General features: G+C 39.6%; 1 pseudogene; it reads left to right on the forward strand.

Annotated features, from left to right (window-relative positions):
- The first annotated feature begins 297 nt into the window (after positions 1–297).
- LOC110314348 lies at positions 298–15,763 on the forward strand (annotated as a pseudogene).
- Positions 15,764–16,410: the final 647 nt, after the last annotated feature.

The raw sequence follows: 16,410 nt of genomic DNA on the forward strand, positions 1-16,410 counted from the left end.
CATCAGATATCATTATGGGTGGTTGTGAGCCACCATGTGGTTGCTGGGATTTGAACTTGGGACCTCTGGAAGGGCAGTCAGTACTCTTACCCACTGAGCCATATTGTCAGCCCCAGTTTGTACAATTCTGAAAAAGCTAAAAGTAAATCTGTCATATGATTTAGCTATATCACTCCTCAGCATATGCCCAAAGAAGTTGATAGCCTTCAACAGAGATACTTGCTCAGCCATCCTTATTGCTGTTCTAGTCATGATAACCAGGAAATTAAAACAAATCAGTTGTCCTTCAACTGATGAATGGATGATGGAATTGTTGTGTCTGTACAGTATTCAACTAAACAGAAAAATGACATCATGAAACTTGCAGGTAAGTGGAACTGAAAACTTTTGTACTGAGCAAGTTAACCCATGGTAACTCAGATCCAGGTATCCAAATGCTGCATGTTCTCTCTCGCCTGTGGATCTTACACAGGAATCATGTAATTGAGAAAGCAGAGACCATGAGATGGGGGTGGAACTCTACTTGGGGTTTGGGTGGGTAGTAGAACATAGATGGAGTGAAGAACAAAAGAAGACTGACTGGGAGGGAAGACTTTAGGCAGGAGGGAGAGTAGCATAGTGGCATAGGTAGAAAGGAGCAGAAGAATAGGATAAATAAGGCACTAAAGTTGTTTGGGAAAGCCTCTGAGTTGTTGGTTAGACCTGTCCAAGAGACTACATGCGTGTGTCTGTGTACTATGTGCAGGCCTCGTCCCTGCAAAGGTCAGAAAAGAGCTCTAGATCCCATAAAACTGGAGTTACAGAGGGTTGTGTGCTGACATATGGATGTTCAGAATTGAACCTGGATCCTCTGGGAGAACAGTCAGTGCTCTTAACCACTGAGCCATCTTTCCACCCCCTATGTGTGGTGTTCTTTAAATAAAAGAAAACAAAATTCAAAAAGGCCAAAAATCAGGACAAGTACAGTCCGAGTTAAGTTTCCATTGTAATAAAGTACCATGAGCAAAAGCAACTTGGGAAGGAAAGGATTTGCTTCAGCTCACAAGTCCTGATCATAGTTGGTCACAGAGGGAATGCAAAACAGGAACCTGGAGGCAAGAACTGGAGTAGAGACCACCGAGGAATGTTGCTTACTGGCTTGCACCCTATGGCTGGCTCAGCCTGCTTTCTTATATCACTCAGGACAATCTGCCCAGTTGGCTGGGCCCTCCCACATCAATCATTAATCAAGAAAATGCCCTCACAGGCTTGCCTACAGTCCAATCTGATGGGAGCACTTTCTCAACTGAAGTTCCTTCTTTCCCAACGACCCTGTTTTCTGCCAAGTTGAAGGTGGGTGGGGGGGGAACTAACCAACTGCCAAAGGAAATGCACAATGTATGCTTTTCAGGACTTCACCCAAGATCAGTGGAAGCTGAAGAGCCCCTCAGGGGGAAGAGGGAGAGTTGATGATTTGTTAGGTTTGAGGAAGCTTCCTTGCAGATACATCACACCATGCAAAGAATTTTTTGGCACTATTCTTTGAGTCTGCTCTCTACTAACGACTCTGCAACACACTGAGTTTCCTAGGGAGGCTGGAGTAAATTATTGACTTTGTTTCAAAAAAGTCAGAGTGTGCGGAAGAGGCAGCTCCCCAGGTAATTGTTCCACACAATGGGAAGACTTAATTGGCTTTCCTACTTTAATTCTCCTTTCTTGCTTACCTCATCTTCGAATATGTAAAATCCTCTCTTGTTTGCTAAGCGTGAAGCCAGGCCTTTTCTGTCAGTCAATTCCGAGCAAGGTGTCTGGCATGGGAAGTACTTTCCAGTAATGCCAGTCCAGTCCGGGGTGGGGTGGGGTCTGGTGTGGTGGGGGAGAGGCTAGCCAAGCAACACATGGATGTGGATGTTTCAAAAACTAAACCAAACAAGCAGTCTGGGAGACAAGATAATGTTGTATCTCAGGGTGTCTCCAAACTCTCTTTATTCACACTATGCATTTTTGAGGTGGTTCAAGGGTTGGGGGAGGCGGCAGACCACCAAGGTGCCATGTTGGCTAGGCAAGCACTGTGCCAAGTAAGCCCATCACCTGCCCCTCTCTTTTCAAAACTTAGAGTGACGCAGGTGCTTCTCATTAAATTGACAGTAACACAGGCTTAGTGTAAACTTCCAAATCCTTGGGGAAAGAAGCTAGGTAAGGAATGGCTAAGGATTGGCAGTACTTTGTGGTTAATGAACACATTGTGGATCACAGGACCCCTAGCATTCAAGGCAATCACTCTACACTGAACTGTGTCCCTGGTATTCAGGATGTCTTTAAATTCCTAACATGAGGTCCAGCCTTTCCTAGCTCCCAGCGACATGATTTTGTATTAGCTTCCTAAGATGTATAAATCTAGAATAGCTCAAATATTATCTAGAATTCTTCCTTTAAGTTTGACTTACATGTTTAAAATAGTAATAGTAACACTTAAATGAGTACCAGAAATGATTTAGAATTCTGAAGTTTTTTCCATGCCTTATTTTAACTTTGAATTACCTAAGTATTTTTCAAAACAAATCAGTACCTTCCTCCATCATATATTAATGTATTTTTGGAGGCAGGGTTTCACATAGTCTTGGCTGGCTTCAACCTTGTTCTGTAGCCAAGGATGACATTGAATTTTGACCTTTCTACTTCTATCTTTGGAGGCATGAGTATTGCAGATGTGTATTAACAGAGTTTTGTGTGGTGGTGGATTTTGAACTCAGTGCTCTACCAGCTGATCTCCATTTTTAGCCCTAAGTGTTATGCTTGTTATGTATAGAGATCCTCTGAATGGTTGGAAGTGCTTAGCATCTTGAAAATTGGGCTCACTGAATGCTTATTCAGAGTACTGTAATTTTTCCAAATGTCTTATAGGATTTTATTCATAATTAGAAAATGCACGTTTTGTTTTTGAAGAGAAAATTGATCCATAATTTATAACATTCTCAAAAGCACAAAGTCTTTTATAAATTCAAAACATGCACACTTTTTATTAGTAGGCTTTCCAATTTAAAAATTGTACTAACTGATACTGTCCTATTTATAATTTCTGTTTTCAGTTATTTCTACTAAGTAACTCTTAAAGTAATCTCTGTGGTTGGATTCTCTATGGCAACTAGATGTTTGCTTAGCTGTCAACAAACCAAGAATCAACATTTTTACATCTCCACGCAAGCACATTTTTCTCTGTGATCTTTAAGATACCATTTCACTTACAGTCCTGTGGCTTAATATACAACCCAGGAAAGGATTATGTGAGCATCCTACTTAACTGGATCTTTTCTGGAAAAAATGCTTCCTTTTTCTTTGTAACCCCAGAACCCTGCCAGTTCATTCAGTGAGACTCCATTCTGTAAGTAATGAGTTTTCATGTTCTATGCAGATTCTGGCAACGTGTCTAAGACTTCGAGAACATGACATACCCATACGGAATACAGCTATGGTACACGGTGGAGCCTGTTGCCTGAACTTGGCACTCATGTCCTGTTTGCTTCAGAAAGCTGTTCTCTTATTGCTGCTTGGGTTTTGGTATCTTATCTGGGAAGCTATGGGATACATAATCAAGATTCATGTTTTAAATGAATTCCAAGTAAAGAAGAATGTCTGAATTGAATATCAATTTGAATTCCTGATTGACTTATTTTTTTCTACCATTAATTATTCAGGGTCATTAGTTTGTTTAAACTTTAAAAGGTTGTTGTACTTCCTCCTGGATCTTCTTGGAAAGGCTCATACACAAAAGAAATTATTTCTCCCTTTCTGAAACAAAACCCAATTGATCACTCATGTAAAACATCATACAAAAACTAGTGCATTCCATAGATTTTTCTGATGATGCATCTCATCCGACCCCAGCCCCCGTCTCACCTTATATATTCCAGCTAAACCACATAGTCATTTCCTAAATATAATTGAATACCTCCCTCATCACCTTTGACAGGTGAGAAGGGTGTGATCAGAACATTTTTGCAGTGCTAAGTCTAAACCCAGGCTCTAGGTTTTGCTGCTTCTCCAGACTGAGAGTCAGAACTTAACATTTGTCTTGGTCACCACATTTACTATCTCTGTGACTTTGGGAAAGTCTCCTTATGACTATAGAACTGAATAAGACTGATATGACTTGTCTACCAGAATTTTACTAGGCTGCAGGATTTGAAGCCAGGTATGGTGATGCATGAGTAGAGCAGGCTTATAATCCCAGCATGTAGGGGATTTAGGGTTACCATGGGTTCAAAGATGGCTGGGTCTACGTACTGTTGTTCCATGGTTGCTTAGTGAGATTCTGTCTTACAAAAGAAAACAAAATGTCTTATTTTGATTAAGCTTTTTTTTTTATAGCAAACATTAACTCATCTGTTCTCACTAAACTAAGAAACCTGTCATTTTTCTTTTTGAGACAGAGTGTCATGTAGACATGGGTATCCTTGAACTCCCTATGTAGTCAACAATGACCTTGAGCTTCTTATCCTTCTGCCTGAGTGCTGGGACTATAGGCATGTGTCATCGCCTGGTTTATGGGTTTCTGGGGGTTTAAGGGATTTGTGAATACTAGGCAAGCATTCTATCAACTGAGCTATAACTCCAGCCCTAAACTATGACATCTTTAAGACCTTCCTTCTGTGTATTTGCAGCACGGGTAATAAAAGTCAGTTGAATTTAAGTAGATCAATAACAGTCTTTAGGGCTCATGTCCCCGTTCTTTAAGTAACCCTCCTATCTCCACTTCGAAGGATCTTCACACTATCTTCCTTACCCTGCACACTCTCAGTGTGTTTGTGTGTGTGTGTGTTTGTGTGTGTGTGTAAAACCCATAGCCTGCAACATTTTAGGCAAGCAATCTATCCTTCATCCATGTCCCCAGTTTATCCTTTAAAAGATGGATAATTGAAGCTGGAGAGATGGCTCAGAGGTTAAGTGCACTGGTTGCTAGATTACCCAAGTCCACTTCCCAGAAGCCGCATTGCTTGGTTTACAGCCTCTATAATCACAGCTACAAATTAACCCCAACCTTCCACCCTTTTAGGGCTTCTAAGGGTATGAGAAGATACATACTACACATTCCCACAGATACAGATGCCAGATACACACACACACACACACACACACACACACACACACACACAAATTAGAACACCTTTAAAATTATGGAGAATTAAACTCATTAAGTCAAATCTCTCCCTTTGAGTAGGAAATGGTCAAAATACAACTGAGAGAAAATCTTGGTTTTGCCTTCCTCCCTTCCTTCTTCCTACCCCTTGTTCTCTTCCTCTTCCTTCTTCTTGTGGGACAGAGGGGGAGCAATGTCTTATGGTATACCAGGCTGGCATGGAACTTTTTATGTAATACCTTGTTTAAGTTTTGTTTGTTTAGGGGCTATTTACCAAGCCTATTTTAATATAAAGCAGTTTGGGTTCTAGTTGAGCATTCCACAAGCAAGTAGCATTATTAGAATATTTTATTTTGTGTTCTTTGGTTATCTATGAACCATTATCCATGTAAAATAATACAGCTGTATGACCAACACTTTCTACTATTTTCTCTTGCAAAGGTGGTCTTAGATGGACTGGTGCAAGAAACTATATAGACCAGCTTCCTTTTCAGTGTTTTCTCTGTTTGGTTGTGAGCCAAGCCTTTAATGCTGATCCATCTCTCCAGCCCATTTTCAGTTTCTTGATCATCAAAATTGGCTCCTTATCTACAAGACCTGGTGGCACTGTTCTGTAGTCCTTGTATTTGGGAGGTGGAGGCAGGAAGATTGCCAGTTACAGGGGAGATTAGGCTACATAGAGAACCTTTTCTGAAACTACATCAAAGAAACAAACAACAAAAGTGATAAAAATATATTTTCATAACTAACCCTCCAATGAAGGAGCTAGAGAAAGTACCCAAGGAGCTGAAGGGGTCTGCAGCCTGATATGAGGAACAACAATATGAACTAACCAGTACCCACAGAGCTCCCTAGGACTAAACCATCAACCAACCAACTAACCAAGCTCCATCACCACCACCACCACCACCACCAACAACAACAACAACACATGGTGGGACTCATAGCAGAGGATGGCCTAGTGGGTCATCAATGGGAGGAGATGCCCTTGGTCCTGCCTGTGAAGGCTCTATGCCCCAATGTGGAAATGCCAGGGCCAGGAAGTGGGTTGGTGAGAAGGGGGAGGGGTGAGGGGATAGGGGATTTTCGGAGGGGAAACCTGGAAAGGGCACAACATTTGAAATGTAAATAAAGAAAATAACTTAAAAAACAAAACAAAACAAAACTAACCCTCTTGTAACCATTAAACTACAAGGAGGAAAGCAGGAATGTCTTATGTGATTATAGCTTAAAATGGAATCATATCCACTGTTAGTCATCTTTAAGTTAACAGAAAAACCTTTCCTGCAGACATGTTAAGTACTCATTTAGCATTCCTGAGGGCTAAGATTTCATCTCCAGCCTCCACCCCTCTAAAAATATGAGAAGTCATAAGTACCAACAGTGTGGCTTGTGTGGATCAGTCTTTGGAACACTCTTTACAAGGAGTGATGTTTTGATCTTGAGTCCTAAACTGAAAGTAGACTAATCATTGTTAGTAAATTTCTCCTTTTCCTTTCCCCTCATAATTAATTGTTTTATCTCACTTGAGACATCTGTTCTTGGAGACTGTTTACTTTCCTCCTGTCCTCCTCTTTAAATTAGGGAGACAGATAAGCAGTTGTCTTGCAAGTTAAGGTCACTGGCATTCCAAAATTGTCTCCCACAGAGACAAATGGTGAGTGTTTTTGTTACTTGCAAACTATAAATTGAACAAGTTGACCACTCTTTACTTGTTATGATGCATTTTCAGAAGGACTTTTGAACGATTTTATTGCACTTTCTGATTATGAAAGCAACATATGGTCCTTGTGTAGAATTGGTAGTGTGATAGCACCAAAAAGGAAAATAAAAATCTCAACACACAGGGGTAACAACTGTTCGCATTGTGAGGCCTTATTTATACCTTTTAAAATGTTCACAAAATTGTTTTTAAATATAATTAGGGTCATATGATCATTAGATAGATAGATAGATAGATAGATAGATAGGCAGATAGATAGGCAGATAGATATTTTAGAGTATAGTGTGGTGGTGCACATCTCTAGTTCTAGAACTTGGGAGATGGAGGCAGGAGAATCAGGAGTCCAAGGGCAGTTTCAGCTATGTAAAGATTTGAGGTGACCCTGAGCTACATGAGACCCTGTGTCCAAGTTTCCTTACATTTGGAACATTTTTGACTCTGTGTCATGTACTACATGCTGGACTCAAACTCACAATGGAGCCAAAGATATCCTTGAACTCCTTATCCTCCTATTTCCTCCTCTCAAGTGGTATGATTACAGATATTAGCTATACAGCTACCACGCCTGATTTATATGGTATTGAGGATAAAACCCAGGACTTCCCACGTGCTATGTAAGGCCCTTACCAACTAAATTACATACTGACTCTTGAATAATTTTTTTAGTGTAACTAAATGCTTTAAAACATGAATTTAAATTGCTATATATCATTTTCATGTTTGGATATCCCATGGAACTAATATATCTAAAACATTCTTTGATTCCATATCTCCCATAATATTTTTTTTCTGAGTTGTTCATGACTTCTATTACATTACAATCCTAGAGAGAAACTTACTAGGTCTAAATGTGTGGTTAAAATCATGATAATAATTTAAGTTTTCTTAAATCCCCATATAATTAAAACATTCTATCTACCTAACTGTCTGTCTGTCTGTCTATATAATTACCTGCCTATCTATGTTACTTCTGTGAGACATGATATCATTTTGTATTTCTGGCTTGCCTGGTACTTATTGTAGAGCTTAGGATAGCCTCAAATTGAGGAAGGTCTTCCTGCCTTCGCTTCCCTAGTTCAGAGATTACAGGTGTCTGCTAATGTGTTTGTACCAATTTAGTCATTTGTTAGCAATCAATTTAATTGTCTCTTAATTAATTATTTAAAAATTTTATTGAAAAAATGGTACATATCACTGGGGTTTAAAAATTTTTAACCTTCATGTTTTTCCTTCCTTCCTTCCTTCCTTCTTTCCTTCTGTTGTTCCCTTTTTCCTTTAAGTTTTTCTTTTTTTGAAATAGGTCTTCCTTTGTTAGCAGCCTTGGCTGCCCTGGAACTCACTCACCTGGAACTCACTCAGTAAATCAGGCTCTCCTCAAACTCACAGAGATCCACCTGCCTCTGCCTCTACGCTCTAGCACCATCATTGCCTAGCTTTGACAGTGCCTTTTTTTCTTTTCCATATTTATTTTTATCCACATTATATCCCAATCGCAGACCCCTTCCCTCCTCTTCTCCCAGTCCCGCTCTTACAAATTCCATTACTCCCTCTCCTTCTCCTAAGAGAAGGGGAAGTCCCCCTTGGGTACCACCCCACCCTAGGACACCTAATCCCAGCAGGACTAGGCACATCCTCTCCTGTTTAATCCTAGCCAGGCAGTCTAGTAAATGGGGACCCAATGTCAGGCAACAGAGACAAAGACAGCCCCTGCTCCAGTGTTTGGTACCCACATGAAGACCAGGCTGCACATCTGCTACAAATGTGTAGGGGGCCTAGGTCCAGCGCCTGCATGCTCGTTGGTCCATGGTTCAGCTTCTGTGAGCCCTGATGTGTCAAGGTTATTTGACCCTTCTTGTGGTATCTTTAATCCCTCTGGCTTATTCAGTTCTATCCTGGACTCTTCCACAAGACTCTTGAGCTCTGCCTGATACTTGGCTATGGGTCTCTGCATCTTTTTCCATTGGCTGCTGGATGAAGCCTCTCAGAGGACAGTTATGCCAAGTTCCTGTCTATGGGGGTCAAATAACGTTTACTTATGGGGGTCAGAAGTGGGTTTAGGATTCCTTGGAACTGGAGTTAAAGCTGGTTATAAGCCATAATATTGGTTCTGGGAAGCAACTGCTGGTTCTGTGGAAGAACTGGAAGTAACCTTAACCACTGAGCCATGTCTCCAGCCCAGCAAACTGTCTTCTTTTCCCTTTATGCCTTAAAGCTGGAAAAAAGAAGCATTTGAACATTTAAAATCATAGCAACTATAATTTTGGACTTGACTAAAGCATGTTTGCCTTTGTTCTTTCCTTTGCTCTGGTCCTTTCTGACTTCTATATGTGTATATTAAAGCTATATCTTTCAATTCGCAAGCTTGTTGCTAATATTTTCCCAGATTATGTTGCCCATCTCTTAGGTGTCCTTGTTTAGTATTGGTTTTTGAAGTTTATTTTTTCTATTATTGTATAATCCAAAGCTATTGATTTTGTTTCACAGGCAATTTATATACTTAACAATTCTGTTCCAATTCAGTGCAGACTTTTTTGCTTGCCTTAGTTAGCCTTATAATTGTGAATGTAATAGATTTGTTCTACAGCTGTAGCTACAGATGCACTTTATTCATTTTAAACGTTCTTCAAACACATTTGGCAGGTAGGTTATTAAAGGAGGAGCAGGTATAAACAGGGCAATGTGTAGATAGAGTGATTCTTACTTTTTTTTTGCAGAGGTGGGGCAGGACAGTTGAAAGATTTTATTGCACTGAATAGTATTCATTTCTCAGTGTTTACTGTAATTCAAGGCAACATGGTGGGACCACTGAAGAATCCTACAGCATTTTCATTTCAAGGGTGGCCTGATTTTAGCCTTTTTTTTTTTTTGAATAGTTAAACCAGACATCATTTCTAAAGAGTCCTGGTTTTGATTATCACCTTAGAGTACTTATTCAAATTAGGACTCCTGAGTGTTTCCTTTTGCAAACTTGCTAAATCATATCTACTGGGATGACGGTCCCATATCCACTTTCTAAGAAGGATCCTAGATGATTGTGGTTTACAGTAGATTCTGGGAATCTCTGATCCAGGTGGGGGACACAATTATTTAATTGGAATGACAGAGGCAAAAGACAAAATGTGTATGTTCGAGGGCTTGAATCCTATGTCAGAGAACAGCACCAGACATGGTTGGGATGCAAGAGTATAGGCTAAAGACCACCTGTCTATCTATAAAGGGAGCACTTTTAGCTTGATATATTATGTGCTAAAGAAAATGACAAAAATTTCAGCTTTCTTACCCTTAAAAAGAAGATAATGGATGTGTATTGGGGTTTAAGGTGTGGCACAGTTGCAGCCGATTTGCTTAGAATATGCCTGGTCCTGGATTCCATTGGCAGTACAGAGTGAGAGAGAGAAGAATAGTTTTAAGTACATGTACCAGAAGATTATTTTCTGAAAATTTTAAACATTTTTTTTTTTGCTTAGTGAGTATATGTGTGGTGGTTAGTCAGTTCTTGACTTCTACCACATGGGTTCAAGGGATCCAATATAAGACACAAGGCTTTATGGCAATTATCATTTAGCTCTTTTCCTGGAATTAGAAGATTAAGTGATATACAGGCTTAGAAGTTGTGGAAAGTATATGAAATATTATGTTGTTTCAAATTCAGGAAACAGGAAATATGCCTTCTCAAGATGTTTTAGATATTTAATTAGTATTATGTGTACATCTCTGTGTGCATATGTATCTACATATATGTGCCTGTTAAGGCTGGAAGATGTCATGTTCCCTGCAGCTGTAATTACAGTGGTTATAGGCAGCCCAATGTGGTTGCTCGGAACTAAACTTAGGTCCTCTGGATGAGCAGCAAACTCTCTCAACTATGACGCCTTCTTTCTGCCTTACCTGATGAACATTTTGATTTCCTCCTCTATAGGATTTCAGTCTTATTCATTGTATAATTAATATATACCCATATCAACAAATATAAGGGGAAAATGAAGAAATTCTTCAGCACACACATACACACATATACATGTATTTAAGTCAGACATCATTTTCAGAGTACTTGTGTGTGTGTGTATGTACATATATATATACATGCAAATATATACATATATCCATATGTATATTTATTTATTATATATACATATACACATACACAAACATAGATATAGATATTTGAGCCAGTTTGATGCCAACTGTCTTCATTAAATCTTGAACATGATGTAATGAACTATCAGTTTTAAAGACTTAAGAATAGGTTTTGATTTGTTTGTTTGTTGCTAGGGATCTAAAGAGGGCTTGTGTAGGCTGGGTACATGCCTTAATGCTGAGTTTGGGGAATAAAAAAATTAATTGAGTTGTTACTCGAGGAATACATAAAAGAAAAACAAAGAAAAATACCCATTCCATTAACTTCTAGGACCTATTAAGTGTACCCTGTTTTGTAATAACCAATTTATGATATTTCAATAATTTTTATCAGATTGTCTAATATCCTGTCTGAACACATTGCTTTATCCTCAGTCATCTGGGGTACTTCATTCTCTGGGATCCTCACCTCTCTTTTCTCCTTGATATATTTTATTTCCTTTGCTCTTTGATGTTCATTTGCTTCTTCTCAGTTTTGTTTAAAAGGAAAGAATCCTTTGATCTGAAATCTAGGACCACTTCCTTCTAATGTAAAAACTCCATTATTGTCTCAAATATTAAATGTAGCCTCAGTTCTCATCTCAGAGATACTCTTCCAATCTAGCCCTCTACTTTTATTGTGATCTTTCCTATTATATTCCTAAGGTATTATGCATTAAAATCTTTATTCATCTTGCTATTAGGTACAAAGCTTTCCCACATCCCTTTTCCCCCAGCTCTGACTAATTTTTTTCTAGTTCCCCTGTGTTTATCTTCCTTTCTGTTCATATTTGAGTTGTCTTGCAGGTTTGTAAAAGGCACAATGGCCTAGAATCCAGCTACTGATGGTGGGTGTCTCAACCAAGCTGACCTATTTTAAGAGTCCTTGTTCTTTCTTCCTCTTCTACTTTCTTTTCCTTTCAGTTCCTCCCTCCTTCTCCCATTCTCCTCTCCTGTGGTCCCTATTTATTTTCTTCCCCTCTCCTCCATCAACTTGTTGGGTTCAGACTCACTATGTTGCACCGAATAACTTTGAACTTTCGACCCTCCAACCTCTACCTCCCAAGGGCTTGGTTTGCAGTCATCTGTCACCATGCCCAGATTATGTGGTGGTGGATATTGAAGTCAGGCAATCACCCTACCAATGGAACTACATTTCTAGGCCTAGTTTAAATTTCTTTATTTATCCATAGCTCCCCATTTATTTTTAGTTGTTGAGTATTACTTGTTTCTACAGACTCTGTCAGTGCAGAAAATGGCAAACCTTTCTCCTTTTTTCTTTAGTCAAGTAGTTGCAGATAATAGCAGTCCACTGTATTTTATTTCCAGAGAAGAAAAGTGAAGATATTTGCTTGCAGACCTCCGAGTATGTCATTGTTCATGCTACATTTTGTGCAAGATAAATCTGCTCAGTTACCCAGCTCCTTATTTAACAAGTATTTATCAGTAACTTGTGATATTCTAGACACAGTGGTATTGATCACAACCCTAGTAAGCTAGAGACACACATGCTGATTGCTCCACGTTAAAGGCCAGCCTGTTCTACAAAGCAAGTTCAAGGCCATCCAGGACTACATAGCTGTGCCATGCATCAAACAAGTAAACAATGGCCAGTGTAATGCTTGAAGTAAATTTCTAAATGAGCAGACTAAGACATGAGGTCAATAGAAGAAGGCCTGCCTATCAAGTGCAAGGCTCTTGGGTAACATTCCCAGGGTGATGAGTAAACTTGGGACCCTATTCTCTCAGAGTACTACACACTGCAAAAGGATTAGTGCATGTTATAAATGAAGCAGAATGGGTCTTTAGAGAATGTGTGGTGTGTGTGTGTGTGTGTGGGGGGGGGATTCCTCTGGGCCTAAAGTCTCATGGACTCAGCTTCCTTCAATAACTGACCAAAATGACTTATCAGTTTCATGAAGCCAGCCTCAGCAACAAGATTTTAAACTATTCCAACTCAAAAGAGAAAAGACATGGGATTCGGTTGTCTCAATAATGGAGACAGTAACATTGTGCCACAGCAGCTCATGGACAATTGCAGTGCTCCAGCCAAAAGACCTCCTTTCTTTTCCCCAGGTTGTGGAAACGAACTAAAATAGAACTCAAGAAGAGTAACATGGAGGTTTCTCAATTTTGTCCTGCAATAAATGACTCATTGGCACTGAATAGAATGAAAAAAAAAAAGATAGTTCGTTTGCCACCAAAGTATAACGACCCTGTGGCCTTTCTCCTCACTCTGTACCCTGTACTTTAGATAGTAAACAGTAATTTGAGTGGCAGTATTAAAAAAAAAGGGTTAACTCTCTGTTGTCCAGCAAGTGTGAAGATACATCGTGCTCATTGCCAGGACATATCATTTTCCTGATCAATGAAGATGAATATCTGGAAATAAAATTGTGGCCCCATCTGACAGTAGAGAAACTGCTAAAACCTCTTTAAACTTAAGAGCTATATTTACATTGAACTTGATTTGCATAAGAATTTAAATTCTGTTAGTAAGCCACTACTATTCTAAATTTTAAAGAAAGTAATGGAATGGTTAAATCTTATATACATGTATATGTGTGTACACATACATATATTTACTCTCAAGAAAGGAAATATTGTTTTCTCCCTGTAGCATAACACTTTATTTTTAAGAGAATGTTATATCATGTATTTGGTGGTGGCGCACGCCTTTAATCCCAGCACTCAGGAGGCAGAGTCTAGTGGATCTCTGAGTTTGAGGTCAGCCTGGTCTACAGAGTGAGTTCTAGGACAGCTAGAGTGACAGTGGAATCCTGCCTTGAAAAATCTTCCAGGAAGTTATATTTGTGTATACCCAAGTTTGTTATTTATTTATTTATTTATTTATTTAGGTTTTTCGAGACAGGGTTTCTCTGTGTAGACCTGGCTGTCCTGGAACTCACTCTGTATACCAGACTGGCCTCGAACTCAGAAATCCACTTGCCTTTGCCTCCTGAGCGCCACCACCAAGTTAATATTTAAAAAAAAAATTAAAAAGAAAGACTGTTAAATAAATATTGGGCTTGGTGGTTCACATCTATAATCTCAGCTTTAATAAGATAGGGGTAAGAGAATTGAAAATTCAGTGTCATCTAAAGCTACATAGAAAGTTTGAGGCCAGCATGAGAATATCAAGAATGAAACAAAATATCATCCCCCCCCAAAAAAACCATAGAGACTAAAACAATATTCAATTATAAAACTTAATTTTGAACTTTAAATTATTATTAATTGTTATTATTATTATTATACTATTGTATGTATAGAAAATGCAGATACATAAGTAAATGTATGATACATTGAACATTTGGAAGTCAGAGATCAAACATTTGGGAAGTCAGATCTCTCCTTCCAGCTTTACGTGTGATCCAAGCATCAAACTCATGTCCTCGGGGTGGCCACATAGGGCTTCGTAGCTGAAGTACAGTTGGTGTCACTTAGAGGATGTTGTCGGGATCTTACCGTGATCTGAATGGTCTCTCTGCACTCCGATTCCTGAAGGACCCACACAATACTTTCTAAAACTAGCAAATCTGCAGATTGTTGCTGCTCTACGTCGAGGAGTCCATGCCTCAGTCGCCTCTGCCATGTCTGTTTCAACCAATAAGACAGTGCAAGGCCCATCATCCTCTGAGTACATTTTTGAATGGGAATCTAAATATGGTGCATAGAATTACCATCCTTTGCCTGTAGCCCTGGAGAGAGGAAAAGGCATTTATATGTGAGAGACAGGCAATACTTCGATTTCCTGAGTCCTTAATGGTGCTGTTGGCCAAGGACACTGCCAAAGATCATAGATGCCGTGAAGAGTCAGGTGGACAAGCCGATGTTAACATCTCAGGCTTTCTATAACAATGTCCTTGGTGAATACGAGGAGTACATCACCAAGCTTTTCAACTACAACAAAGTTCTTCCTATGAATACAGGAGTGGAGGCTGGAGAGACTGCATATAAGCCTTCTTGTCCTTGGGCTACACCGTGAAAGGCATCCAGAAATACAAAGCAAAGATTGTTTTTTTGCTGTTGGAAACGTTTAGGGTCGAAAGTTGTCAGCAATCTCCAGTTCCGCAGATCCTACCGGATAGGATGGTTTTGGACCCTTCCAGCCAGGCTTTGAAACCATCCCGTTTAATGATCTGCCTACACTGGAGCTTGCTCTTCAGGATCCAAATGTTGCCACTTTCATGGTGGGGCCCATCCAGGGTGAAGCAGGTGTTATTGTTCTGGATCCACGATACCTGACCAGAGTTCGAGAACTCCGCACCAGGCACCAGGTTCTGTTTATTGCTGATGAAATACAGACAGGATTGGCCAGAACTGGTAGATGACTAGCTGTGGATCATGAAAATGTCAGACCTGATATAGTTCTTCTTGGGAAGGCCCTTTCTGATGGCTTATACCCTCTGTCTGCAGTGCTGTGTGATGATGAAATAACGCTGACCATTAAGCCAGGCGAGCATGGCTCTACATACGGCGGCAACCCACTAGGCAGCCAAATTGCCATTGTGGCTCTTCAGGTTTTAGAAGAAGATAATCTTGCAAGATGGGCGCTGTCTTGAGAAAGGAGCTCACGAAGCTGCCCTCTGACCTTGTGACTGCTGTGAGAGAGCTAAATGCCATCGTCATCAGAGAAACCAAAGACTGTGATACTTGGAAGGTTGTGCCTGTATCTCCGAGATAATGGGCCTCTGGCCAAGTCAACTCACTGCGATATCATCAGGTTTGCCTCTCCACCTGTGATCAAGGAGGATGAGATCTGGGAGTCAGTGGCAATCATTAGTAAGGCCGTCTTGTCCTTCTGAGAGTAGGAACTCCGGGGAGCCATCAGACAGGATTCTTGTGAAACTTTGCTTGCCACGGGCAGATGATTTTGTCTCCTGAAAGAGGTCTTTTGAATATATATTATGTGTTTCAGTTGATACATAATAAAGTGTCACTTAGGAACCTGCAGGTGGCTGTGTGACAGAAGAGCGAGAGGCATCTCTTTGTTAAGGTTTGACTGTGAGGAAACTTTCTAAGGAGAAACAGATCATTTGTATACAGCCTGCAAATCCAGTCCTGCAGTCATTTATGTGAATTTTTTTTTTACAATTTCCTTGCTGGTGTGAATGTTTTGTATTTGGAAGTTATTTCTGAGATACTATATAAGAAATTAGCTTAATCTCATGCAGTTGAATCATTATAATCCATGAACGTTGAGATGATTGAAGGCTAAGCATAGGTAAAATACTAGTGCAAAGTAAACTTTGCACTAACCAACACCAGAATGTACTATATAGACTCTGAGAATTCATTCCTAAATTATACTTTACGTGCTTCACTGCAATTTGCAAGACATTCATTTTCAGTATTTCTTTGAATAAAGCTTAATTTTGTTTTTACTCCAACAGAGTATTTTGTTTTTCCATTTTGGTAATAATTAGTGTATTTGCTTTTTTTTTTTTTTTTT

The sequence above is a fragment of the Mus pahari genome, chromosome X (genome assembly GCF_900095145.1).
Source record: "Mus pahari chromosome X, PAHARI_EIJ_v1.1, whole genome shotgun sequence".
Taxonomy (NCBI): Eukaryota; Metazoa; Chordata; class Mammalia; order Rodentia; family Muridae; genus Mus; species Mus pahari.